Source organism: Lithobates pipiens, unplaced genomic scaffold, assembly GCF_037356315.1.
Source record: "Lithobates pipiens isolate NorthernLeopardFrog02 unplaced genomic scaffold, aLitPip1_a1.2 Scaffold_27, whole genome shotgun sequence".
NCBI classification, from domain to species: Eukaryota; Metazoa; Chordata; class Amphibia; order Anura; family Ranidae; genus Lithobates; species Lithobates pipiens.
In genome coordinates this window covers 26,041,278-26,068,722 of record NW_027507788.1, presented here as the reverse complement: position 1 = coordinate 26,068,722, position 27,445 = coordinate 26,041,278, and positions in this window count along the sequence as shown.

Genomic DNA, 27,445 nt, shown 5'->3' with positions numbered 1-27,445 from the left:
GATGGGACACAGTGAGGCTGCATTTTATGGGACAATTAGACTGCATTTGATGGGACAGTGAGACTGCATTTTATGGGACAGTGAGACTGCATTTGATGGGGCAGTGAGACTGCATTTGATGGGACAGTGAGGCTACATTTGATGTGACAGTGAGGCTACATTTGATGGGACAGTAAGGCTAAATTTGATGGGACAGTGAGACTGCATTTGATGGGACAGTGAGACTGCATTTGATGGGACACAGTGAGGCTGCATTTGATGGGACACAGTGAGGCTGCATTTGATGGGACACAGTGAGGCTGCATTTGATGGGAAAGTGAGGAAGCATTTGAAGGGACAGTGAGACTGCATTTGTTGTGACACAGTGAGACTGAATTTGATGGGACAGTGAGGCTGCATTTGATGGGGCAGTGAGGCTGCATTTGATGAGACACAGACTGCATTTGATGGAACAGTGAAGCTGAACTTGATGGGACAGTGAGGCTGAACTTGATGGGACAGTGAGGCTGCACTTGATGGGACACAGTGAGGCTGCATTTGCTGGGACACAGTGAGGCTGCATTAGATGGGACACAGTGAGGCTGCATTAGATGGGACACAGGGAGGCTGCATTTGATGGGACAGTGAGGCTGCATTTGATGGGACAGTGAGGCTGCATTTGATGAGACACAGGCTGCATTTGATGGAACAGTGAAGCTGCACTTGATGGGACAGTGAGGCTGCACTTGATGGGACACAGTGAGGCTGCACTTGATGGGACACAGTGAGGCTGCATTTGATGGGACAGTGAGGCTGCAATTGATGGGGAAGTGAGGCTGCAATTGATGGGACAGTGAGACTGAATTTGATGGGACAATGAGACTGAATTTGATGGGACAGTGAGTCTGCATTTGATGGGACAGTGAGTCTGCATTTGATGGGACAGTGAGGCTGCATTTGATGAGACACAGGCTGCATTTGATGGAACAGTAAGGCTGCACTTGATGGGACACAGTGAGGCTGAATTTGATGGGACACAGTGAGGCTGCATTTGATGGGACACAGTGAGGCTGCATTTGGTGGGACAGTGAGACTGAATTTGATGGGACAGTGAGGCTGCACTTGATGAAACAGTGAGGCTGCACTTGATGGGACAGGGAGGCTGCACTTGATTGGACATAGTAAGGCTGCATTTGATGGGACAGTGAGTCTGCATTTGATGGGACAGTGAGGCTGCATTTGATGAGACACAGGCTGCATTTGATGGAATAGTGAACGTGCACTTGATGGGACAGTGAAGCTGCACTTGATGGGACACAGTGAGGCTGCATTTGATGGGACAGTGAGACTGAATTTGGGACAGTGAGGCTGCATTTGATGGGACAGTGAGGCTGCATTTGATGAGACACAGGCTGCATTTGATGGGACGGTGAGGCTGCACTTGGGACACAGTGAGACTGCATTTGATGGGACACAATGAGGCTGCATTTGATGGGACAGTGACACTGAATTGATGGGACAGTGAGTCTGTATTTGATGGGACAGTGAGTCTGCATTTGATGGGACAGTGAGGCTGCATTTGATGAGACACAGGCTGCATTTGATGGAACAGTGAAGCTGCACTTGATGGGACAGTGAAGCTGCACTTGATGGGACACAGTGAGGCTGCATTTGATGGGACAGTGAGACTGAATTTGATGGGACAGTGAGGCTGCATTTGATGGGACAGTGAGGCTGCATTTGATGAGACACAGGCTGCATTTGATGGGACAGTGAGGCTGCACTTGGGACACAGTGAGGCTGCATTTGATGGGACACAATGAGGCTGCATTTGATGGGACAGTGACACTGAATCGATGGGACAGTGAGTCTGCATTTGATGGGACAGTGAGTCTGCATTTGATGGGACAGTGAGGCTGCATTTGATGAGACACAGGCTGCATTTGATGGAACAGTAAGGCTGCACTTGATGGGACACAGTGAGACTGCATTTGATGGGACACAGTGAGGCTGCATTTGATGGGACACAGTGAGGCTGCATTTGATGGGACAGTGAGACTGAATTTGATGGGACAGGGAGGCTGCACTTGATTGGACATAGTGAGGCTGCATTTGATGCAATATAGTGAGGTTGCATTTTATGGGACAGTGAGGCTGCATTTGATGGGACACAGTGAGGCTGCATTTAATGGGACAGTGAGGCTGCATTTGATGGGACAGTGAAGCTGCATTTGATGGGGCACAGTGGCAGCATTTGATATGGCACAGGGGCCAATAAAGTCCAACAGTATGGTAAGATACAATCCTGTTCTCTTTTGTGCAACACACTAATAAGTCACAACTCTGCTCTCTCCCTTCCTCTTCATGTTCCCTGGAATCACATGATCATTTAGCAGATCCTGATAGACTTCCCTTTTCTATCAGTCTGCCCTCCTCCTCCCAGTCTGAGTACTGATCTGCAGAGGATGACGGGGAGCTGATATGAAGCTAGATTCAGGTTCTTATGCTAGCTTTATGTACAAATTATTTATAAAGCAATACACAACTACAATATCATGGTGGGTTCATTCCTACCTGGAGTTCAGCTATAAATTCCTCCCTTTAAATATTTTTTGAGTTCAGCTTTCACACTTGCCTTATAATTTACACAATGAACTTGTAATATCGGAGGGATATAAATCAATTTTGTCTGCCCTTGCAGTTCATCGAGCCATGTCAGGACTGAAGCCTGAAGCTTTCCAGAGGATGTTCTGGTAGCCAAGCCTGTAGGGGGGTCATCTGTCCTTTTACCAGCAGGATAGCATAATGAAAAAACCTGCCGCCTTGTCTTTAATTGAATGTACTGCAGTATAGTACTATATAATACCCACTACTCAATACTTATTACCTCTCACAGAAATCATGGTTCCCATTCCGACAACACCTCCATCCGCTTTTCTCTCCAAAAGGATGGCGCCATCTTTGTTCAGGCATCATCCAGGATCACCATCTACTTAGTGGACTGAGATGCCGGCTCAGAGTCATGAATATTTTGGTGCCTCAGTTATCTAAATTGTGTTCTGCTGCCAGCAAACAAAAAGTGCAAGTGCATAACAAATACATAATACAAACAAAATTCATGAAATGATCCACAAAATTCATATATGTGTTCAAGAAAACAACTTAATTGAAAGTCCCAAATACAGTATTTATCGGCATATAACAGGCATAGGCATATAACATGCACCTTCATTTTAGGAGGGAAGTTTCAGGAAAAAAGCTAACATTTGAAAATAAGAACTTTGAAGCAAAATAAGGGTCAGTGCCCATCAATGCAGGCTCACCATTGCCCATCTGTAGCCTGATCAATGCCATCTGCAGCCTCACAATTGCCCATCTGTAGCCTGATCAATGCCATTTGCAGCCTCACAATTGCCCATCAATGCAGCCTGATCAGTGCTCCTCTACAGCCTCACAAATGCCCATCATTCCAGCTTAATCAATGCCCATCTGCAGCCTCACCATTGCCATGAATGCAGCCTGATCAATGCCCATATGCAACCTCACCATTGCCATGAATGCAGCCTGATCAATGCCCATATGCAGCCTCATGATTGCCTGAATGCAGCCCGATCAATGCCCATATGCAGCCTTTACCATTGCCATGAATGCAGCCTGATCAATGTCCATATGCAGCCTCACCATTGCCATGAATGCAGCTTGATCAATGCCCATATGCAGCCTCACCATTGCCATGAATGCAGCCTGATCAATGCCCATATGAAGCCTCAGCATTGCTATGAATGCAGCCTGATCAATGCCCATAATCAGCCTCACCATTGCTATTAGGGTTGCCACCTGTCCAGGATTCACCCGGACAGTTCGGGTTTGGAATCATGCGTCCGGGTTTCAGACTGCATGAAACCCGGACACATTTTTTAGACTGGACTATGGCTTCCCAGCAGGGTTGCTGGCTGCAGTTGTCTAAGCTGAAAGTGTCTGTTACACTCTTTCACACTGCTCAAAGCCAACACTAACCCCCCCCCCCCCCCCCGAAACACACACACAGATGGGAGAGGAGAGAGGGCTCGATCAGCACCTCTTCCCCCCACCCCTACCCCTCAGAGTCTGCCCACACTCCAATCCCCGGTGCTGTGCCTCAGAAAAGGAAAGTTGGGGCCAGAAAAATTTGAATTCAGCAGCCTCAGATACATCTGGATGAGAGATGCTGACTGCCAAGGGGTGAGTGAGCTCACCATCCATCCCTGTCTGTGACTGAAGTCTCCCCCCTTCTCTCTCCTGCCTCTGAGTGAGTACACTAAGGTAAATCAGGGTTCCCAGAGCATCCCTTATGTAAGAGTCCCAAGAGTTCTCCCTTACATCAGAGGCTGCAGAGTGCCCCCTTACAGTGAAAGGAAACTCAGTGAGTTCAGATGTAAAAAGGGGAACTCTGTGGGCTCTGATGTAAAGGGGGACTCTTGTTATTAACTTCATATGATTAGAAATGTCATTTAATAGCAAAATATATGTATAGTTTATACTATAAAAAAAAAAAATTGGCATGCTCCGCTAAAGTGTTCGGGTTTGACTTGAACAAAAGGTGGCAACCCTAATTGCTATGAATGCAGCCTGATCAATGCCCATAATCAGCCTCACCATTGCTATGAATGCAGTCTGATCAATGCCCATATGCAGCCTCACCATTGCCATGAATGCAGCCTGATCAATGCCCATATGCAGCCTCGCCATTGCCATGAATGCAGCCTGATCAATGCCCATATGCAGCATTACCATTCCTATGAATGCAGCCTGATCAATGCCCATATGCAGCATTACCATTCCTATGAATGCAGCCTGATCAATGCCCATATGCAGCCTCAGCATTGCTATGAATGCAGCCTGATCAATGCCCATAATCAGCCTCACCATTGCTATGAATGCAGTCTGATCAATGCCCATATGCGGCCTCACCATTGCCATGAATGCAGCCTGATCAATGCCCATATGCAGCCTCGCCATTGCCATGAATGCAGCCTGATCAATGCCCATATGCAGCCTCGCCATTGCCATGAATGCAGCCTGATCAATGCCCATATGCAGCCTCACCGTTTCCATGAATGCAGCCTGATCAATGTCCATATGCAGCCTCACCATTGCCCAAATGCAGCCTGATCAATGTCCATATGCAGCCTCACCATTGCCATGAATGCAACCTGATCAATGCCTATATGCAGCCTCACCATTGCCATGAATGCAGCCTGATCAATGACCATATTCAGCATCACCATTGCTATGAATGCAACCTGATAAATGCCCATTTGCAGCCTCACGATTGCCATGAATGCAGTCTGATCAATGCCCATATGCGGCCTCACGATTGCCATTAATGAAGCCTGATCAATGCCCATATGCAGCCTCACCATTGCCATGAATGCAGGCTGATCAATGCCCATATGCAGCCTCACCATTGCCATGAATGCAGCCTGATCAATGCCCATATGCAGCCTCACCATTGCCCAAATGCAGCCTGATCAATGTCCATATGCAGCCTCACCATTGCCATGAATGCAACCTGATCAATTCTCATATGCAGCCTCACCATTGCCATGAATGCAGCCTGATCAATGCCCATATGCAGCATCACCATTGCTATGAATGCAGCCTGATCAATGCCCATCAGCAGCCTCGACTCAGATTACTGCTGCCTCAGAGGGGGGGGGGGGGGGGGGGTGGCGCGACGAGCGCCGTCAGATTACATACAGCAAGAACCTCCTGTTTACTCGGTGGCCTCTTTAATACAAAGTCCCACCTCCTGGACTGGCTTCTATGATAGACAGAACACTGGTCCAATGCTGGCCCAGGAAACGGGGCTTCCTAGTACAGAGGCCGCTGAGTGAACAGGAGGTTCTTGCTGTATGTAATCTGATGGCGCTCATCCCGCCCCCTCCGTAGGCAGCCGAAATTGCAGTATAACACGCACACACTATTAGCACACGATTTTCAGGGTGAAAAAGTGCGTATTATACGCCAATAAATACAATAGTTAAAAAGTGCTAAGTTGCAAAAGTCCATAAACAGGGGAAAGCATGTGCAGATACAGCGACTCAAATATTTCCACAGATGGATACATTCTTCACCACGTGTGCACTCACAATAGCAAACTGCTTACCAGAACCTCAAAAGAAGGAGGTCTGGCTACATGTTAGGGGAGAATATCCAAATGGATGGATGGTAATGACTTTCCAATATATCAAACGGAGCTCATCTCGCCAACTCTGGCAATCCCCCATGCACAGTGTCTTGAAAAAGTATTCATATCCCTTGACATTTTCCACATTTTGTCATGTTAAAACAAAAAACGTAAATGTATTTTATTGGGATTTTATGTGATCGACCAACACAAAGTGCCACATAAATAAGTAGAAGGAAAACCATAAATGGCTTTCTAAATTTTTTACAAATAAATATGTGAAAAGTGTGGGGGGCATTTGTATTCACCCCCCTTTACTCTGATACCCCTAACTAAAATCTAGTGGAACCAATTGCCTTCAGAAGTCACCTAATTAGTAAATAGAGTCCACCTGTGTAAAATTAAACTTTTTGGCCTAATTTTAAAACGCTATGTGTGGCTGAAAACTAACACTGCACATCACCCTGAACACACCATCCCCACTGTGAAACATGGTGGTGGCAGCATAATGATGTGGAGATGCTTTTCTTCAGCAGGGACAGGGAAGCTGGTTAGAGTTGATGGGAAGAGGGATGGAGCCAAATACAGGGACATTTTAGAAGAAAACCTGTTAAAGTCTGCCAAAGACTTGAGACTGGGGCGGAGGCAGGGGCGGATCCAGAGTCTAGTCTCGGGAGGGGCACTGCTATAAAATATGTTTTTTTGGGGGCAATTTATATGGGAAATGGCTGGTATTTGCGCTTCAATCATTACGGCACCATGGTTGTTATGGTGTCAGGATGATTGAAGCGCATTATTTCTATTAATACATTGTAATATAAAATTAAATGGTTCATCTCACCATAATGCAGAATCAGTGGGAGCCCTGAGGATGTCACTTGCCATGTCACCTGCCACCAAATGTGGATTGTCACTTGCCACGTCACCTGCCACACATTGTGGATTGTCACTTGCCACGTAGCCTGCCACACATTACGGATTGCCACTTGCAACGTAGCCTGCCACACATTGCGGATTGTCACTTGCCACGTCACCTGCCACACATTGCGGATTGTCACTTGCCACGTCGCCTGCCACCAGATGCGGATTGCCACGTAGCCTGCCACACATTGCGGATTGCCACTTGCCACGTCACCTGCCACACATTGCGGATTGTCACTTGCCACGTTGCCTGCCACACATTGTGGATTGCCACATGCCACGTCACCTGCCACACATTGGGGATTGTCACTTGCCACGTCACCTGCCACACATTGCGGATTGTCACTTGCCACGTTGCCTGCCACACATTGCGGATTGCCACTTGCCACGTCACCTGCCACACATTGCGGATTGTCACTTGCCACGTTGCCTGCCACACATTGCGGATTGCCACTTGCCACGTAGCCTGCCACACATTGCGGATTGTCACTTGCCACGTCACCTGCCACACATTGCGGATTGTCACTTGCCACGTCACCTGCCACACATTGCGGATTGTCACTTGCCACGTCACCTGCCACACATTGCGGATTGCCACTTGCCACGTCACCTGCCACACATTGCGGATTGTCACTTGCCACGTTGCCTGACACACATTGTGGATTGCCACTTGCCACGTCACCTGCCACACATTGCGGATTGTCACTTGCCACGTCACCTGCCACACATTGCGAATTGCCACTTGCCACGTAGTCTGCCACACATTGTGGATTGCCACTTGCCACGTAGTCTGCCACACATTGTGGATTGCCACTTGCCACGTAGTCTGCCACACATTGCGGATTGCCACTTGCCACGTAGTCTGCCACACATTGTGGATTGCCACTTGCCACGTAGTCTGCCACACATTGCGGATTGCCACTTGCCACGTAGTCTGCCACACATTGTGGATTGCCACTTGCCACGTAGTCTGCCACACATTGCGGATTGCCACTTGCCACGTAGTCTTCCACACATTGTGGATTGCCACTTGCCACGTAGTCTGCCACACATTGCGGATTGCCACTTGCCACGAAGCCTGCCACACATTGCGGATTGTCACCTACTGTGTCACTTTTCTGCTAAGGTGGTCTTTTGTTGGGTCCCAGAGTGAAGATAGGCAGCAGAGAGATGATGCAATCTCTCTGCTGCACACAGCTTCCTACACAGTGAGGGCAGGACTGGAGGGATGCAGGGCAGTGAGAGATGATGTCATCTCCCTGCTCCCCTGCCTGCTGGCTTCCTGATTGGCCAGCAGCCCTCCTAAGCTGCCCAGCTGCCCCCCCCCCCCTCACCCATCCACTCAGCGCGGGTACCCGCGGAACCGGCCGCGATTGGACCCGCGGAACCGGCCTGCTGGTACCCGCGGAACCGGCCGCGATTGGACCCGCGGAACCGGCCCGCTGGTACCCGCGGAACCGGCTGCGATTGGACCCACGGAACCGGCCCGCGGGTACCCGCGGAACCGGCCGCGATTGGACCCACGGAACCGGCTTTGCCGGTATTCTCGGAGGGGGCAATTGACCCGTTGCCCCCCCCTGGATCCGCCCCTGGGCGGAGGTTCACCTTTTAGCAGGACAGCGACCATAAACATACAGCCAGATCTACAATGGAATGGTTTAGATCAAAGCATATTCATGTGTTAGAATGGTCCAGTCAAAATCCAGACCTAAATCCAATTGAGAATCTGTGGCAAGACCTGAAAATTGCTGTTCACAGTTATTTTGCAAAGAAGAATGAGCAAAAAATTCCAATCTCTAGATGTGCAAAGCTGGTAGAGACATCCCCAAAAAGACTTGGAGCTGTAATTGCAGACAAAGGCGGTTCTACAAAGTATTGACTCAGGGGGGCGCCATACAAATGTACCCCACACTTTTCACATATTTATTTGTAAAAAAATTGTAAACCATTTATCATTTTCCTTCAAATTCACAATCAACTTTGTGTTGGTCTATCTCATAAAATCCCAATAAAATACATTTATGTTTTTGGTTGTAACACGACAAAATGTGGAAAATTTCAAGGGGTATGAAAACTTTTTCAAGGCACTGTAACATGCCAGCCTGTAATAAGCAAGAGGAAGAAGATCTCTCATAGTGTAGTATTTAAAACCAGTATTTCGTAGAATAAGAAGTATACTCACAAACATAAAAGGTACAATTACATCTCAGTAACAATATAACTTGAGCAGCGCGGGCGTGATGACATCACCGCTGTAGCTCTGCCTGATGAGTTTCCTCCTATAGGACATTGGGACGGAGCTACAGCGGTGACGTCATCACCAAGTCTGGTGCCTGTTTAGTTCTTGGCTGTGTTCACAAATGCCAGAGGCAGATCAGTCCCTGCTGCAGCCTCTCACCTTGTGTACGGCCTGATCACTGAGAGAGAGGAGACTGAAGAAATGCTTCATCCTGCCCGCAGCAAACTAATATCATCCTCTCAGCCTAGGGAAAATCACTGGACTGAAGCTCAGGGATGGCTTTTTAATGATAAAAGATGGAATTTGTTGAGAAATTTTACTATTGCTTTGTATTGTGACATGCCAGGAATTTATTCATTTATTTTAAAGTGCTTTCCTTTTATAAAGGGGTTGTAAATCCTCGTGTAAACCCAGTGACCGACCCCCCCAGCCCCCCGTTTTACTTACCTGAACCCCGTATTTCCCTCGGGGGGGGGGGGTGCGCTGTCCCTCTCTCCACGGGGTCCCTGCTCTTGATTGGATAGATTGATAGCAGCGCAGCCATTGGCTCCCGCTGCTGTCGATCAAATCCAATGTCACAGGTGCCTGAGGGGCGGAGCCGAGTCCTGCATTTGTGTCTATGGACGCAAATGCTGGACTCGGGAGCGAGTGAGGAGAGCGCTTCTCCTTAGGGGATTATCTGATGCGGGGAGGAGCCGAGAGAGCCACCGGGGGGGCCCCAGAAATGGACCATCAGGGGCCACTCGAGCTGCACAGTGGAGGTAAGTATGATATGTTTGTTATTTTAAAAAATTTAGAAACGAGCCTTTACAATCACCTAATCACTCAATCGGATAATCTTAGAAAAATATGTTAATGTTTTAAAAAACATATTTTAGGTGTATATAAACCCCACATTATTTTTTTTGTATGTTTGGCATCATGAATCACGGTATACGGGTCTCGAATCATTTTTTAAGGATCTGTTGTTAGCTTCTTCCATTGGCTGTTGGGTTGTCCATCTGCTAGACCTCATTGGTATCCCAATGGCTAACTGAAGGCTGACTACAGCGCTAAAAATTGCATAACTCCCAACTGTCCCTGATTTCGAGGGACTGTCCCTGATTTGGAGCAATGTCCCTCTGTCCCTCATTCCTCCTCATTTTGGTCTGATCTATATAGTTATGTATAAAATGCACTTTTTATCTATCAAAAAGTGTTTCCCAGCGCTAAACCTTTCATCTGATTTCTAAATTGCTTCATTTGTAAATTTCAAAAGCCAATATAAAGGAATAGTAGTGGTAAGAAAAAAACACTTGTGGGTTTAACTAATCTTTTTTTTTTTTTATTCTCCTTTGAGGGGCGTGGCAGGGGGGTGTGTCCTATGCCTACATACTTTTGCTGATAGGTGTCCCTCATTCCCATCTCAAAAAGTTGGGAGGTATTTCATTGTAAAGCAGTGGCTTAGTGTTGTCAGGCTGCTACAGGAAGTGCCGTAACCAGCAGGTTCTCCAGGTAGCAAACATTTTAACAGATTAACCACTTCCCGACCAGCTCACGTACATTTACTGCGGCAAGTCAGCTCTCCTGCGTGAACCTACGTACCTGTACGTCGCTCCGTGCATGTGAGATTGCAGGAGGCAATGGGCCACCCTCGATCGTTATGCAATAAGCAGGGGTGGACTGACCATTGGGCCACTCGGGCACTGCCGAGGGCCCCCCGTGCCACTAGGGGACCCCATCAGGGTTGTCAGCCTCAGTAAAACCAGGGACAGTATGTAAAAATCTGTGTTTTTTTTTTTTTTTTACATCTGTCTCTGAAATGTCCCTTACCGACATCCTTTTGGTCTAAAAATCCTTAGATTATAGCTGCCCCACCTCTCCAGTACCTTCTCAGCCAATAGAAACATGTCTGTATACTGTGTGATTGTATACTGTGTGTTTGTGTATAGTGATGGACGAACTTCCGACGGGACGTTTCGCGAACGCGAAACGCGAACGGACACAAACGTTCGCGAAAACGACCGTTCGCCGCGGGCTCCATTGACTTCAATGGGAGGCGAATTTCGCAAACCTTTAGGTCGAATTTGCGGCCACGGGGTAATTATTAGGGGGTAGCACGTAGTCCCACCACCTGGACAATAGCATAATACATGTATGAGGTGAATTTGGGATCGATAACTACAAGCATTTTTTTTTTATTTGGGAAATTGTTCTGACAATTCAGGACTATGGAGCTAATGAAGGCAATGGAGGAGAGGGAAGGTCAGGGACCAGGGTAGGCAAACAAGAGGGTGCAGGAGATACAGAGCACTGACAGCAGCACCGTAATACAGAGCACTGACATCAGCACCGTGACATACAGCGCTGACAGCAGCTCCGTGACATACAGCGCTGACAGCAGCTCCGTGACATACAGCGCTGACAGCAGCTCCGTGACATACAGCGCTGACAGCAGCTCCGTGACATACAGCGCTGACAGCAGCTCCGTGACATACAGCGCTGACAGCAGCACCGTGACATACAGCGCTGACAGCAGCTCCGTGACATACAGCGCTGACAGCAGCTCCGTGACATACAGCGCTGACAGCAGCTCCGTGACATACAGCGCTGACAGCAGCTCCGTGACATACAGCGCTGACAGCAGCTCCGTGACATACAGCGCTGACAGCAGCACCGTGACATACAGCGCTGACAGCAGCTCCGTGACATACAGCGCTGACAGCAGCTCCGTGACATACAGCGCTGACAGCAGCTCCGTGACATACAGCACTGACAGCAGCTCCGTGACATACAGCGCTGACAGCAGCTCCGTGACATACAGCGCTGACAGCAGCACCGTGACATACAGCGCTGACAGCAGCTCCGTGACATACAGCGCTGACAGCAGCTCCGTGACATACAGCGCTGACAGCAGCTCCGTGACATACAGCGCTGACAGCAGCTCCGTGACATACAGCGCTGACAGCAGCTCCGTGACATACAGCGCTGACAGCAGCTCCGTGACATACAGCGCTGACAGCAGCTCCGTGACATACAGCGCTGACAGCAGCACCGTAAGCAGCCCCAGGAGGAAGTCAGCACAGCACAGGGATGGTGTGATCCCCTCATAATAAGAACCCCCAGGAGGAAGTCAGCACAGCACAGGGATGGTGGGAGCCCCTCATAATAAGAACACCCAGGAGGAAGTCAGCACAGCACAGGGATGGTGGGAACCCCTCATAATAAGCAGCCCCAGTAGAAATATGACACCGCTCAACCTCTTCAAAGAGGAGGGTAGGGGCATATAGTACGGTGTGCTTTTTTGGGTCAGGGAAGTGAGCCAAATGAATTAAGAAGGTCTGTGTGCTTGATTCCAAAAATTGTTTATAGACATATACATGGTCTACTGATCACATGTGTTGAATTCCTCCGAGATCCATGCCTCATTCATTTTTAGAAATGTGAAGTAGTTAACACTGTCGTGAGCTAGGCGAGTACGCTTATCGGTCACAATCCCCCCTGCTGCGCTGAACGTCCTTTCGGACAGGACACTGGATGAGGGGCAAGCCAACAGTTCGATTGCAAATTGGGCAAGCTCTGGCCAGAGGTCAAGCCTGCCCACCCAGTAGTCTAGGGGTTCATCACTCCTCAGAGCGTCCACATCGGCCGTTAACCCAATGTAGTCGGACACCTGACGGTCTAGGCGTTCCCTGATGCTGGATCCGGATGACACCTGTCGATGGGTCGGCTGAAAGAATGACCTCATATCCGAAGTCACCAACACATCTTCAAACCGGCCTCTTCTTGCAGGCGCTGTTGGATTGGTACCCGCAAATCCTTCTCTGGGAGTGGGAATTGCTCCTCTGCCAGCGCACGCAAAAGCAGAATGCAGCATTTCTCGAAGCAAGGCCTGGAAGTGCTGCATTCTGACAGCCCTCTGCGACGGCGGTAACATTTCCGCCATTTTGTGTTTGTACCGGGGATCTAAGTACGTTGCCACCCAGTACTGGTCCTTGACCCTCATGCTTTTTATACGGGGGTCCCTATTAAAACACTGGAGCATGAAGGCCCCCATTTGCACTCAAGCGGAAGGTATGTGGTGGTGGTGGTGTTGTTGGTGGTAGTGTCTTTGGGGGTGCACATAGCAGAGAGTGAAGAAGAGGGTGCAGATCGAGAGGATGAGGAGGGTGCAGAAGAATAAGGCTGAGTGAGCCACTCAACCAAGTCTGGTGCGTCCTTTAAAGTAATTGAACGCACCTTCTGCAACTTCCCACTTTGGCTCAAGGCTGTTGCTCCTGCCCTACCCCTACCACCCCTGCGGAAGGGCCTGCCTCTTCCTCTGCCTGTCATTTTTTAAATCACCCTGTGACAAAACTCTTAGTCCCTATACCGCTGAAGGACTGCTGCAGTATAGGGCAGCGGTCAGCAGTAGTGCACGTCAACCCTATGTATTGTGGACCGATAGCGGTCCTTACAGAACAGCAGACTGTACTGCACTCAGGCCTATGTACCGTAGCACCCTATACCAAGTTACCAGTCCTTATAAAAACTTTTGTGGACCAAGCAGGTTGTGTGTTAGTGTTTAGCAGACTGTGCGTCAGTCCCTATACCGCTGAAGGACTGCTGCAGTATAGGGCAGCGGTCAGCAGTAGTGCACGGCAACCCTATGTATTGTGGACCGATAGCGGTCCTTACAGAACAGCAGACTGTAACGCACTCAGGCCTATGTACCGTAGCACCCTATACCAAGTTACCAGTCCTTATAAGAACTTTTGTGGACCAAGCAGGTTGTGTGTTAGTGATTAGCAGACTGTACGTCAGTCCCTATACCAATGAAGGACTGCTGCAGTATAGGGCAGCGGTCAGCAGTAGAGCACGGCAACCCTATGTATTGTGGACCGATAGCGGTCCTTACAGAACAGCAGACTGTACTGCACTCAGGCCTATGTACCGTAGCACCCTATACCAAGTTACCAGTCCTTATAAAAACTTTTGTGGACCAAGCAGGTTGTGTGTTAGTGTTTAGCAGACTGTGCGTCAGTCCCTATACCGCTGAAGGACTGCTGCAGTATAGGGCAGCGGTCAGCAGTAGTGCACGGCAACCCTATGTATTGTGGACCGATAGCGGTCCTTACAGAACAGCAGACTGTAACGCACTCAGGCCTATGTACCGTAGCACCCTATACCAAGTTACCAGTCCTTATAAGAACTTTTGTGGACCAAGCAGGTTGTGTGTTAGTGATTAGCAGACTGTACGTCAGTCCCTATACCAATGAAGGACTGCTGCAGTATAGGGCAGCGGTCAGCAGTAGTGCACGGCAACCCTATGTATTGTGGACCGATAGCGGTCCTTACAGAACAGCAGACTACTGCACTCAGGCCTATGTACCGTAGCACCCTATACCAAGTTACCAGTCCTTATAAGAACTTTTGTGGACCAAGCAGGTTGTGTATTAGTGTTTAGCAGACTGTGCGTCAGTCCCTATACCGCTGAAGGACTGCTGCAGTATAGGGCAGCGGTCAGCAGTAGTGCACGGCAACCCTATGTATTGTGGACCGATAGCAGTCCTTACAGAACAGCAGACTGTACTGCACTCAGGCCTATGTACCGTAGCACCCTATACCAAGTTACCAGTCCTTATAAGAACTTTTGTGGACCAAGCAGGTTGTGTGTTAGTGTTTAGCAGACTGTGCGTCAGTCCCTATACCGCTGAAGGACTGCTGCAGTATAGGGCAGCGGTCAGCAGTAGTGCACGTCAACCCTATGTATTGTGGACCGATAGCGGTCCTTACAGAACAGCAGACTGTAACGCACTCAGGCCTATGTACCGTAGCACCCTATACCAAGTTACCAGTCCTTATAAGAACTTTTGTGGACCAAGCAGGTTGTGTATTAGTGTTTAGCAGACTGTGCGTCAGTCCCTATACCGCTGAAGGACTGCTGCAGTATAGGGCAGCGGTCAGCAGTAGTGCACGGCAACCCTATGTATTGTGGACCGATAGCGGTCCTTACAGAACAGCAGACTGTACCGCACCCAAGCCTATGTACCGTAGCACCCTAGACAGACCAAGTTACCAGTCCTGATAAAGAGCTTTGTGGAACAAGTGAGTTGTGAATGATTAGCAGACTGCAGCAGAAGGGCAGCAGTCAAGTATAATATTCTTTCTATATTTGGAAGAAAGAATATTATACGTGTACAAGCCTATTACCGTACCACTGATACCAGTCCTGAAAAGAACCTTTGTGGAACTAATAGTAACAGCAAGTCTTTAAAATTATCCTCACTGCCTGACACACTGCTTCCTGCCTGTCCCTATACAAATTGGCAAAAAAGAGTAGGCTGGAACGATTAGCTGGAACAGCTCTTTTGTGGACCTGATAGTAACAGCTAATGATGATGATGATGATGATGATGATGAAGAAAGACTAATCTGGCTGAGCTGTCCCTAAAATAGCAGCATACAGCGCTCTGTCCCTTTATCTAAACTGACAAAAGAAACTCAGGCTGCTGACCTAACACCTATACCAGTCCTGAAAAGAACTTTTGTGTACCAAATAGCTAGCGTTTTCTCTGTCCCTACTCCACACAGGATCCTTTCCCTACAGTGACAGAAGAAAGAATGTAAAATGGCCACCGGATCGGGTGTATTTATAGGTTAGGGGGAATGTCCAAGTGTCCATGAGCTGTCATGTCTCAATTGGTTGTCCTGTAACACATGATAAACGTGTCACGAAAGGTTAAAGTTCTTGTATACATTAAACACGTAAGTCCGCCGGGGCGAACGACGGAAAAAGGCGTTCGAACCCGCGGACGGCGAAAGTCGGAAATTCGCCGCGAAACGACCGCCGGGCGAAACGTTCGTCCATCACTATTTGTGTATACTGTGTGGCCCCATAATGTCTGATTGCCTGGGGGCCCCATAATCTCCTATTGCCCAGGGGCCCCATGAGTTGTCAGTCTGCCCCTGGCAATGAGGCACGGGGATCTGCCTTTGTAAACAAGTCGATTCCCGTTCTGCCAGATGACATGTCAGAGATCTTTTGTTCCTAGTGATCGGGAACAGTGATTTCTTTCATGTCCCAGTAAGCCCATCCACCTTACAGTTAGAACACACCCAGGGAACACAGTTAAACCATTGATCGCCCTGTAGACCTTCCCTGCCAGTAACATTTTTTCATTGATCAGTGCATTTTTATAGCACTGATCAATGTAATGATGTTACTGGTTCCCAAAAAGTGTAATTTGGGGTCAGATATGTCCGCCGCAATGTCGCAGTCCCACTAAAAATCGCAGATTGCCTCCATTAAAAAAAAAAAGTCCATAAATCTATCCCGTAGTTGTAGACGCGATAACTTTTGCGCAAACCAATCAATATACGCATATTGCAATTTATTTTATCAAAAATATGTAGAAGAATATGTATTGGCCTAAATTTATGAAGAAATTTGTTTATTTTTTATTTTTTTGGGGATATGTATTAGAGCAAAAAGTAAAAAATATTGTCTTTTTTTCCCCAAATTTCGCTCTTTTTTTGTTTAACCGATTCAGCCCCGGAAGATTTGTCTGCTGAATGACCAGGCCATTTTTTGCGATTCGGCACTGCTTCGCTAAAACTGACAACTGCACGGTCATGCGGCGCTGCACCCATACAAAATTTATGGATTTTTTTTCCCCACAAATAGAGATTTCTTTTGGTGGTATTCGATCACCTCTGTGGTTTTTATTTTTTGCACTATAAACGAAAAAAAATTCACAATTTTGAAAAAAAACACAATATTTTGTAGTCTTTGCTATAATAAATATCCCCATTTTTTTTTTAAAAAAAAAGCTAATTTTTTTCTCAGTTTAGGACGATATGTATTCTTCTACATATTTTTGGTAATAAAAACCGCAATAAGCGGTTGATTGGTTTGCACAAAAGTTATAGCGTCTACAAAATAGGGGATAGATGTATAGCATTTTTACTATTATTATTTTTTTTACTAGTAATGTTGGCGATCTGCCATTTTTATTGGGACTGCGACATTATGGCGGACACATCGGACACTTTTGAAACATTTTTGGGATCCTTGGCATTAATACAGCGATCAGTGCTATAAAAATGCACTGATTACTGTAAAAGGGCAGGGAAGAGGTTAACACTAGGGGGTGATTAAAGAGGAGTTGCACCTAAAAAAAAAATATTAAAAGCCAGCAGCTACTAATATTGCACACTTACCTGTCCCAGGTTCCAGCGATGTCGGCGGCAGATGACGAGCGATCGCTCGTATCGCTGCTGCCACCGCCGCCATCCTCTGTCAGGGAATCGGGAAGTGAAGCATGACGGCTTCACTGCCCGGTTCCCTACTGCGCATGCGCGAGTCGCGCTGCACGTCTCTTATGGTCCCCCGCTGTGTCTCTGGGAACTGTGTGTTTCCCAGAACACAACGGGGGGGGGGGGGGGCGGAGCGTCTGCGGGGGTTTGCGGCGGTCTGGCCGGAAGTGGGTGCAGTTACCTGGATTATCCAGGTAACTGCACCCCCCTCCCCCCTGAAAGGTGCCGATTGTGGCACCGGAGGGGGGGAGGGATCAGATTAGCGGAACTTCCCCTTTAGGGTGAAGAACCGCTTTAACTGTGTTCCCTAGGTGTGTTCTAACTGAAGGGGGGATGGGACTGGGACTGACTAGGGGAGATAACAGATCAGTCTCTTCTCCCCTCAGAGAGCTGTGTGCCCCTAGTGGCCACAGGGGGAAGCGACGTTACACAATGTCGTTTCGCCCAGCTGTGCCATTCTGCCGCAGTAAAACTGCGGCGGCTGGTCAGCAAGTTGTTAATGCTCAAAAAATAAAAACCGCAGAGGTGATCAAGAACTGCAAAAAGAAGGCTCTATTTGTGGGGGGAAAAAAAGGACGTCAATTTTGTTTAGGTACAACGTCACCAAACACGCAATTGTCAGTTTAAGTGACGCAGTGCCGTATCTCAGAAATTGTCCTGGTCATTAAGGGGGCAAATCCTTCCGGGGCTGATGTGGTTAAAACAAAAAACTGCCAAGCCAATTGAAAAATATAGCCAATTGAAAAACACAGTCACTCCATGTGAGTCTATGGGCGGCCCCCTTGCCAGTAGGTGGGGCCAAAAGTCTGGCTGCCAATCAGAGTTGAATTTCGGACACAAATTACAAAATACTATTTAATTTTCGTACGAAATGAAACGGAAAAAATTTATTGACGGCGCACATGTCTATTGAACATCTCTTCCAGAAGGCAAGAATATTATCTATTCCCTAATATTGTAAAAAAAATTATAATTTGTGCCTTAGATATACATAAAGGGAAAGCTCTAGTATATTTTCAGTGAGTATTCTAAAGTTTACATTAATTCTGGATATGTTTGTTTTGTAAAAACTGTAATTTTGCTTGGAAATTTATATAAAATAATTATAGAACAAGAACATCAGATACAGCCAACACGCTTCAGGGACAAGATCCCTTCTTCAGAGCTAGCATGTAAACAATTACATCTATTGTACTTATATATGTATGTAGTATGTTATGTATGTAGCCATACCCCTGTAGGTGTTGCTGTGTGTAGTGGTTCACCTGTCGCCCTGCCCAGTCAGACATGTTTATTTGAGGGGGGTTAAACTTGGATGGGGATTTTTTATTTTTTTGCTCTTTTATTTGTGTCTTTTTACTTCTTTCTCTCTCCCTCTCTCTTTTTCTGTCTTTGTCTCTTTTTTTTTTCTCTGTCTATATTGTGTCTTTCGTTCTCTTTCTCTATCTCTGTCTGTCTTTCTCTGTCTTTTCTTCCCCTTTTTTCTCTCTCTTTCTTTCCCTTTCCTTTCTCGTTCTATCTCTTTCTTTTATTTTCCTTTCCTTTCTCTTTTTTTCTTGACTCACCCACTACTTTATTAGGTAGAGAACTGGAACAGGTGCATCCTAGCTACTACTTCCTGTGTAGTGCCCGTTGAGCCTCAAGAACACAACGCTCAGCCTGGGACGTCTCTGTAAACCTCCATAAAGTCCATGCAAAAAAAGGAGAAAGGGTGGTGCTATGGAAGTGGGCTAAAACATTGTTTTATTATTGCATATAAACAACAGTCAAAAAAAAAAGTCAACGTGTTTCGGGCCATCAGGCCTTAATCATGGCTCATGACCAGTCACCCTGCACAAGGAGAGAGACCAGCAGTGAGCGGTCTTTATTACAGGAAGGAAAAGTCTCCCACTGGATCACTGCACGGATCTGGAAGAAATACACAGAGCACACCAAGATTCGAGGAAGAATACACAAGACCATGGCCGTCCTCAGAACTTTTTTTAAGGGGGGGGGCATCATTTTAGGGTCACCCATGCACCGCCCCTTTTCAACAAGGTCATTATCACATTATCATGGTCAGAGACTGCAAAGGATAAGTAATGGATAATGGCCAACAGGCCCTCTTATCAGACCCAGCGAAACTACAGCAGTGATCTCTCCGGCTAGAAGATTGCTCACTCTGGGTTCCCCAGGGGCGACTCTGGTCAGTAGTGTAGCATGTCTGTGCCCTGGTAGTGGCTCAGTCTTTCTCTTTCTGGTGGTGCTGGGCAGCGTTGCTCTCTCTCTGGTGGCGCTGGGCAGCATGGCTCTCTCTCTGGCTTCTGCCCAGCACCCTGGAGAAAATGAGACTGCCAATCTTTGGAACTACAATCTGCCAATGGGGCTGCCAATCTTTGGGACTACATGTCCCATGATGCTCTCCTCTCCTAATCTCCTTTGCTTGGGCCTCAGTTATGGCCAATAGGGAAGGAACGGAGACAGGAAGCTGGGTGGGGAACCTGGTGAGAGCCGCCGTCTCTTCTCCCTGACAGGAGAAAGGGGCAGGGGGGATGAGTGGGGGAAACTTCTGATAGCCCGCAGCTCGTTTTTCTCCTGTCACAGCGCCGCCAAGTTCTCTGCTGGACTGAGCAGGGAAAATAGCCGCAGTTACACTACACAGATGGGGGGGGGGGGGGGCTTGACTGCACCTTGATGGTGTCACCCCACCAGCAGGTGGCACCTGAGTGTGGGCCGCCCGCACTCCGATAGCGACGCGATTGTGCTGAATTTAAGATCCCATCCATGATTCCAGGGGGGAGGGGGGGGGGCACTTGACCCCCTTGCCCCTACCTGTGGACACCCATGCACAGGAATCCTGTATTCAGGCAATATTCAACCATCCCTGATTTCAGTCTCCATCAGAAATTCATGTAATGGGTGACAACTCAGAAGCAAAACTAGGATATAGGGACGGAGCGTTGTCACCCTATGACAGTAAGTACCAAGCATTAATAAAATAAAACTGCAGTTTTGAAAAGACAGAACCTGTCTATCCTGCCAGAAATTCAGCGTGCTTCCCATGCATACAACTAAAATCTCAAACAATGTTATCAGCCTTGCTTTCTATCTTCCGTGTACAAGTCAGTTATCCTCTATATAATGGAAATTGGGGGGTTGTAGTCCAAATCGAGAGAGCAGCCTAGGGCAGTGATGGTGAACCTTGGCACCCCAGATGTTTTGGAACTACATTTCCCATGATGCTCAACTATACTGCAGAGTGCATGAGCATCATGGGAAATGTAGTTCCAAAACATCTGGGGTGCCAAGGTTCACCATCACTGGTCTAGGGTGACAACACTGTTCCTTTATAAGTACACTACAATAAGGGTTGTCACCCAGGAACAGGAAGTGTGTTACTGGCAGGACCAACAGCTGATAACAAAGGGAAAATATGTTTTCAAAGAAAAACTAATGCAGCCATCACATCTAAGGACTGGTAAGCTGCAATATATGGCGTTTTTAAATGTAGATACATGCCTCTGTTTGGACATGCAATGCAGCAGATTCACATAAGACGAAGCAAAAAGCCGCTGTCCATAGCAACCGGTTGGCTTACTGGCTCAGTTGCTAGGGGCAGCAAAATTTGCACCATTTCCCTTGGCCTAAACCAGAGCCGCCACTGCGAATGATCCAACGCAGCCGCTTGCCAGCTGTCTCGCCGTTGTCTTTTTTTTTTTTTTCGTGCTACGGCACGCCGCTTCCCGGCCATGTTCGGACTGTTAGTTTTGGCGTCCCGTGTGGCCGGCGGCGCTGTCCCTCTCTGTCACCCCTCTCTCCATCCCCTCCCCCCTCCCCTCCCCGTAGCGTTATGACTTCATTCCCAGAGCAGGCGGCATGCAGGAGGAAATAAATCTTCATAAAGGCGCTTTGTGATTAATGGCGGGTCCCAGGCTTGGTGCTGGACCTTTCCCATTACCCACTAATAGAAAGATGGAGAGCCCCTGTCTGAGACACTTGCCTCCCGTCATTTGTTCCACTTTGCAGTCCATTTGCTGGGGAGAGTACAAGGCACTCCATCAAAAATATTTTCAGAGTTAATTTCCGTCCCTTAATCTGCTTGATTCTTATTTTGTATCGAATGGCAGGATCGATTTTCATTGCGTCTAAATTAAATAAGGGACTTTCCATGCATGGCTGCCCCCCGGAGAGAGGGAGGGGGTAGGGAGCGAGGGAAGGGGACACGCAGGATAGAGGGAGAGCAGGAAGGGACACGACTGGAAGAGGAAGAGAGGAAAAAATACGGGAGAGAGAAATAAATACAACGCCGAGAAAAAGAACGCAGATGGAGATACAATTCATATTAGAATAAAACGTATAGTGATGGAGAGAATCCATACATAGAGAACTCCGAGAGAGACATATAGAAATCTATATATCTAAATCTATATACCTATATAGAAATCTATATCTGTCTATCTGTATATGTTTTATATATACATATATATGTATATATAGTATATGCATTTTATGCATATATATATATTTATTTGATATACCATATATACTGTTGTATATATTTATTTTAAATATCTATCTATAAATATTTTATGTATGCATATAAATTTTATTATTATATATGTAATATAATTTGTTTCAATATAATATATATATATATATATATATATATATATATATATATATATATATATATATATATATATATATATATATATATATATATATATATATATTATATGCATTTTTCATATATATGAAAATATGAAAATAGATATGTAATATAATTTGTTTATATATATATATATATATATATATATATATACACATTTCATATATACAGTATATACATTTTTGCATATATATGAAAATGTGAAAATATATATGTAATATAATTTTTTTTCAATATATATATATATATATATATATATATATGTGTGTGTGTGTGTGTGTGTGTGTATGATTATATATTTAATACACAGTATATACGGATGTATATATTTATATTAAATATCTGTATATATATATATATATATATATATATATATATATATATAGAAACAAATTATATTACATATCTATTTTCATATTTACATATATATGAATATATATATATATACACACATATATCTATCTATCTATCTATCTATCTATATATATATATATATATATATATATATATATATATATATATATATATATATATATATATATATATATATATTTAATATACAGTAACAGTACATACCATTGTCTACATTTATATTAAATATATATCTATTATGTATATGTTATTATATTATACTGTACCATTATATATACTGTTTGGCCAAGTAAATGATATATATATATATATATATATATATATATATATATATATATATATAAATGAAATAAAAATAATAAAAAAACACTTTTTCTAAATATATATTAGATTATACAAAATCAAAAAATATCATGCACACATGTATGTATACTATATTACCAAAAGTATTGGGACACCTGCCATTACACACATGAACTTTAATGGGATCCCAGTCTTAGTCCGTAGGGTTCAATATTGAGTTGGCCCACCCTTTGCAGCTATAACAGCTTCAACTCCTCTGGAAAGGCTGTCCACAAGGTTTAGGAGTGTGTCTATGGGAATGTTGGACCATTCTTCCAGAAGTGCATTTGTGAGGTCAGGCACTGATGTTGCACGAGAAGGCCTGACTCACAATCTCCACTCTAATTCATCCTAAAGGTGTTCTATCAGGTTGAGGTCAGGACTCTGTACAGGCCAGTCAAGTTTACCCACCCCAAACTCCCTCATCCAGTCATGTTGGAACAGGAAGGGGCCATCCCCAACAGGGCTGGTGCAAGGATTTTTGCCACTCTAGGCGAAACCTAATTTTGCCACCTCCCCCCCTTGGCTCCACCCCCTTTGCCCTGCCCATATATGCCTTACCTTTTTAATGAAGTGCCTATCAAATGCAGCCTCACCAGGGCCCATCAATGCAGCCTACCAGCGCTCATCAATGCAGCCTACCAGTGCCCATCAATGCAGCCTCATCAGCGCCCATCAATGCAGCCTCACCATCGCCCATCAATGCACCCTACCAGCACCCTACCAGCACCCATCAATGCAGCCTACCTTTGCTCATCAATGGAGCCTACCAGCACCCATCAATGCAGCCTCGCCAGCACCCATCAATGCAGCCTACCAGCCAGGGCCGTCTTTAGTATAGATTGGACCCTGGGCAAAAAAATTCTTAGGGCCCCCCCCATGCAATTTCCCTCTCCACCTGCTCTGAGACATACAATAAATAGCAGCTAGGCTTAAAATCAGTTTTCTGTATCAGATCAGGCAGCAATTGAGATTGGTTGCCAGCAGTTACAGCAGGGGAGCATGATATACATAGGAATGCTACCTTTATTTGCATACCAATGCCCCCGGCTGCAGCTATTTACTTAGTATTGTCGCCGCTATTTACATACGAATGTCGGTTATTTACATGTAAACATAGGATCTGCAGGGGAGTCACCTACACACAACAATAGGGCAGAGCTGGGCAGCATTAGTACCAGCACTGCACACTGAGATATTGGCACACAGCACAGGACTAAAACTTCAAGGGACAAGGGAATTTAAACCTGGATAGTTGGCAAGTATGAGGCAGCTGTTTTGGGCCCCACAACAATGACAGGGCCCAGGGCCCTTTTGCCCTGCCTTAAAGACGGCCTTGCTACCAGCGCCCATCAATGCAGCTTCACCAGCGCCCATCAATGCAGCCTACTAGTGCCCATCAATGTAGCCTACCAGCGCCCATCAATAAATGTTTTCTTGCTTCCATTAGTACGGGAGTCAAGACACAGACACAGTCCTCCACCGCTGCGCCTTTGACACTGTGTGCTGCCTGCTGATGCTGAGACTTAGTTGCTTGCTGCAGAGAGAAATAAGTAGGAACACCAGTGGCAAGGCGCCCTAGGCAGCAGCGCACCTTAGGCGGCTGCCTAGTTTGCCTAGTGGTAGCACCGGCCCTGATCCCCAAACTGTTCCCAAAAAGTTGGGAGCATGAAATTGTCCAAAATGTCTTGGAGTTCCCTTCACTGGCCAAACCCAATCCCTGAAAAACAACTCTACACCATATTCCCCCCTCCACCAAATGATTTGGACCAGTGCATAAAGCAAGGTCCATAAAGACATGGATGAGCGAGTCTGGGGTGGAGGAACTTGACTGTCCTACACAGAGTCCTGACCTCAACATGATAGAACACTTTTGGGATGAATAATGCCCCATATACACGATCGGAAATTCCGCCAGCAAAGTCTGATGTGAGCTTTTGATCGGAAATTCCAACTGTGTGTATGCGCCATCGGACTTTTGATTGATTCGATTGATCAGATTGAGAGCAGGATCTCAACTTTTTGGTTGGAAAAAGTTCTGATCGTCTGCACCAATTCTGACACGCAAAATTCCAACGCATGCTCGGAAACAATTCAACGCATGCTCGGAAGCATTGAACTTCAATTTCTCGGCTCGTCGTAGTGTTGTACGTCACCGCGTTCTTGCCGGTCGAAAGTTCAGAGAACTTTTGTGTGACCGTGTGTATGCAAGCCAAGCTTGAGCTGAATTCCATCGGAAAAAACCATCCAAGTATTTTCCAACAGAAATTCCGCTTGCATGTACGAGGCATTAGAGAAGAAACTGCGAGCCAGGCCTTCTTGTCCAACATCAGTTTCTGACCTCACAAATGCACTTCTGGAAGAATGGTCAAACATTCCCATAGACACACTCCTAAACCTTGTGGACAACCTTCCCAGAAGAGTTGAAGCTGTTATAGCTGCAAAGGGTGGGCCAACTCAATACTGAACCCTACGGACTAAGACTGGGATGCCATCAAAGTTCATGTGCGTGTAAAGGCGTCCCAATACTTTTGGAGAACCCAGCAAAAAGTCCACTAACCTTGAACATAGTGCTGAACCCCACTCAGGTCTATAGGAGCAGAATTTTGTGGTTTGTTTTTTGTCATTTTTAAAGGCCAGTTTGCATGCTTTAAAAAATGGCACAAGTAGCTGAGCACTGCTATGGGGGACCAATGCAAATAAAATGTAAAAAATTATCATTCAGCAGGGATTGGGTCTTTTAATGCGTCTTAAAGTCCGATATTAAAAATCCACAAATCTTTTAAATAACATGCTTGAGGGATGCCTTAAACCTCTGCATGCAGTTGCTGAGCAGTACAGTATACTCATTTTTAAAGTACACTTCTTGTTTGTATACACAGTGGTCGGAGATCTGCCATTTAGCAGCAGAGCCTCTGATAAATTTACATACATGCATATAAAGGTCACAGCATTAGCCTGGCCATCGTGAATAATCACCCTAATGTGTTTGATATGTCTATTTTTATATGATCGCCAGCTCCATCTGGTGGCCAAAATGTGGTATTTTCCCAATAGAGATATTTAGGGAAAATATTTTAAAAAATGGCCACTAGATGGAGCTGATGATCATAGAAAATAAACATATTAGACACAACACAGGGATTATTGAAGGCTGCCCTGCGAGTGATTTTTTATACACCCCCATATATAAATATATATATTATCTATCTATGTATCTATCTGTGTATCTATCGATCAATCGTACTTATGATATGCACATTGGATATATAGTTAAAGGGGTGTTCCGGCCGCTATTATTTTTTTACAAACACTGTAGCTGCTGACTTTTAATAAGGGCACTTACCCGTCCAACGATACCGCGATGTCGGCCACCGCCCCGAGGCAGATCCGTCCATCGGATCGGCTGCCGGCGCCTCCATCCTAACGAAGGGAAACAGGCAGTGGAGCTTTTGCGGCTTCACTTCCCGTTTCCTACTGCGCATGCGTGAGTCGCATGGCGCTTTGTGAATGGCCCCATTGTGTTCTGGGACACACACATGTCACAGAAGGCAACGGGGCCACTTATCGAAGAGGAGGAAGCGCAGTGGAATAGAAAGAGGCAGATTAGGAAGACTGCCTAGCAACAGCGTTTCAGGTAAGTGAAAAAAACAATTTTTTTTTACATTTTTTTTTACAATTTTTTAATTTTATTAATGCATTTTTTTTTTTTTTTTGGGGTGGCCTTCCACTTTAAGAAATAGATATAGATATTAGCATTGGATGCAGGAATGAGGCAGACAATCTGTACCTATAGGATGTATACATGATAGAAATGGATACAATGTAGGTGTATGGATACAAACGTGAGATGGATTTACAGACAATGATAGATAGCAGTGATTTATTTTTATTTTTTTCTATGGCTGAACTCTATGGACATGTACCTATGATTGCTATTGATAGATATGAGGCAGGTGAGCGGAGGGTAGATATTGATGTTAGTCAATAATATAGACAATGCTGAGCACACACATTTATTTTTTAATAACATTTCTCCAGACAAAATAATTGTTCATGGACTGGATTGAGTTGGAGCATCGAAAGAGCACATGGTCTGAGCAATCAGATTGTAACATGATTGGGCGGTGTACCTAGTGACTGGTGTAATGAACATATATAGACAAGGGAAATTAGTCTGATCGTTAGGTGTTTGAGTAAGTGATCAATATGTAGAGATACACAGTATATGATGGCTTAACGTGAATGAGAGAGTTTGGGGTGGAGGAACTTCACTGTTCTGCACAGAGTCCTGACCTAAAACTGATAAAACACCTTTGGGATGAATTAGAGTGGAGACATCGAGCCAGGCCTTCTCATCCACATCAGTGCCTGACCTCACAGAGGTGCTTCTGGAAAAATGGTCAAACATTCCCATACACACACTCCTAAACCTTGTGGACGGCCTTCCCAGAAGAGTGGAAACTGTTATAGCTGCAAAGGGTGGGCCAACTCAATA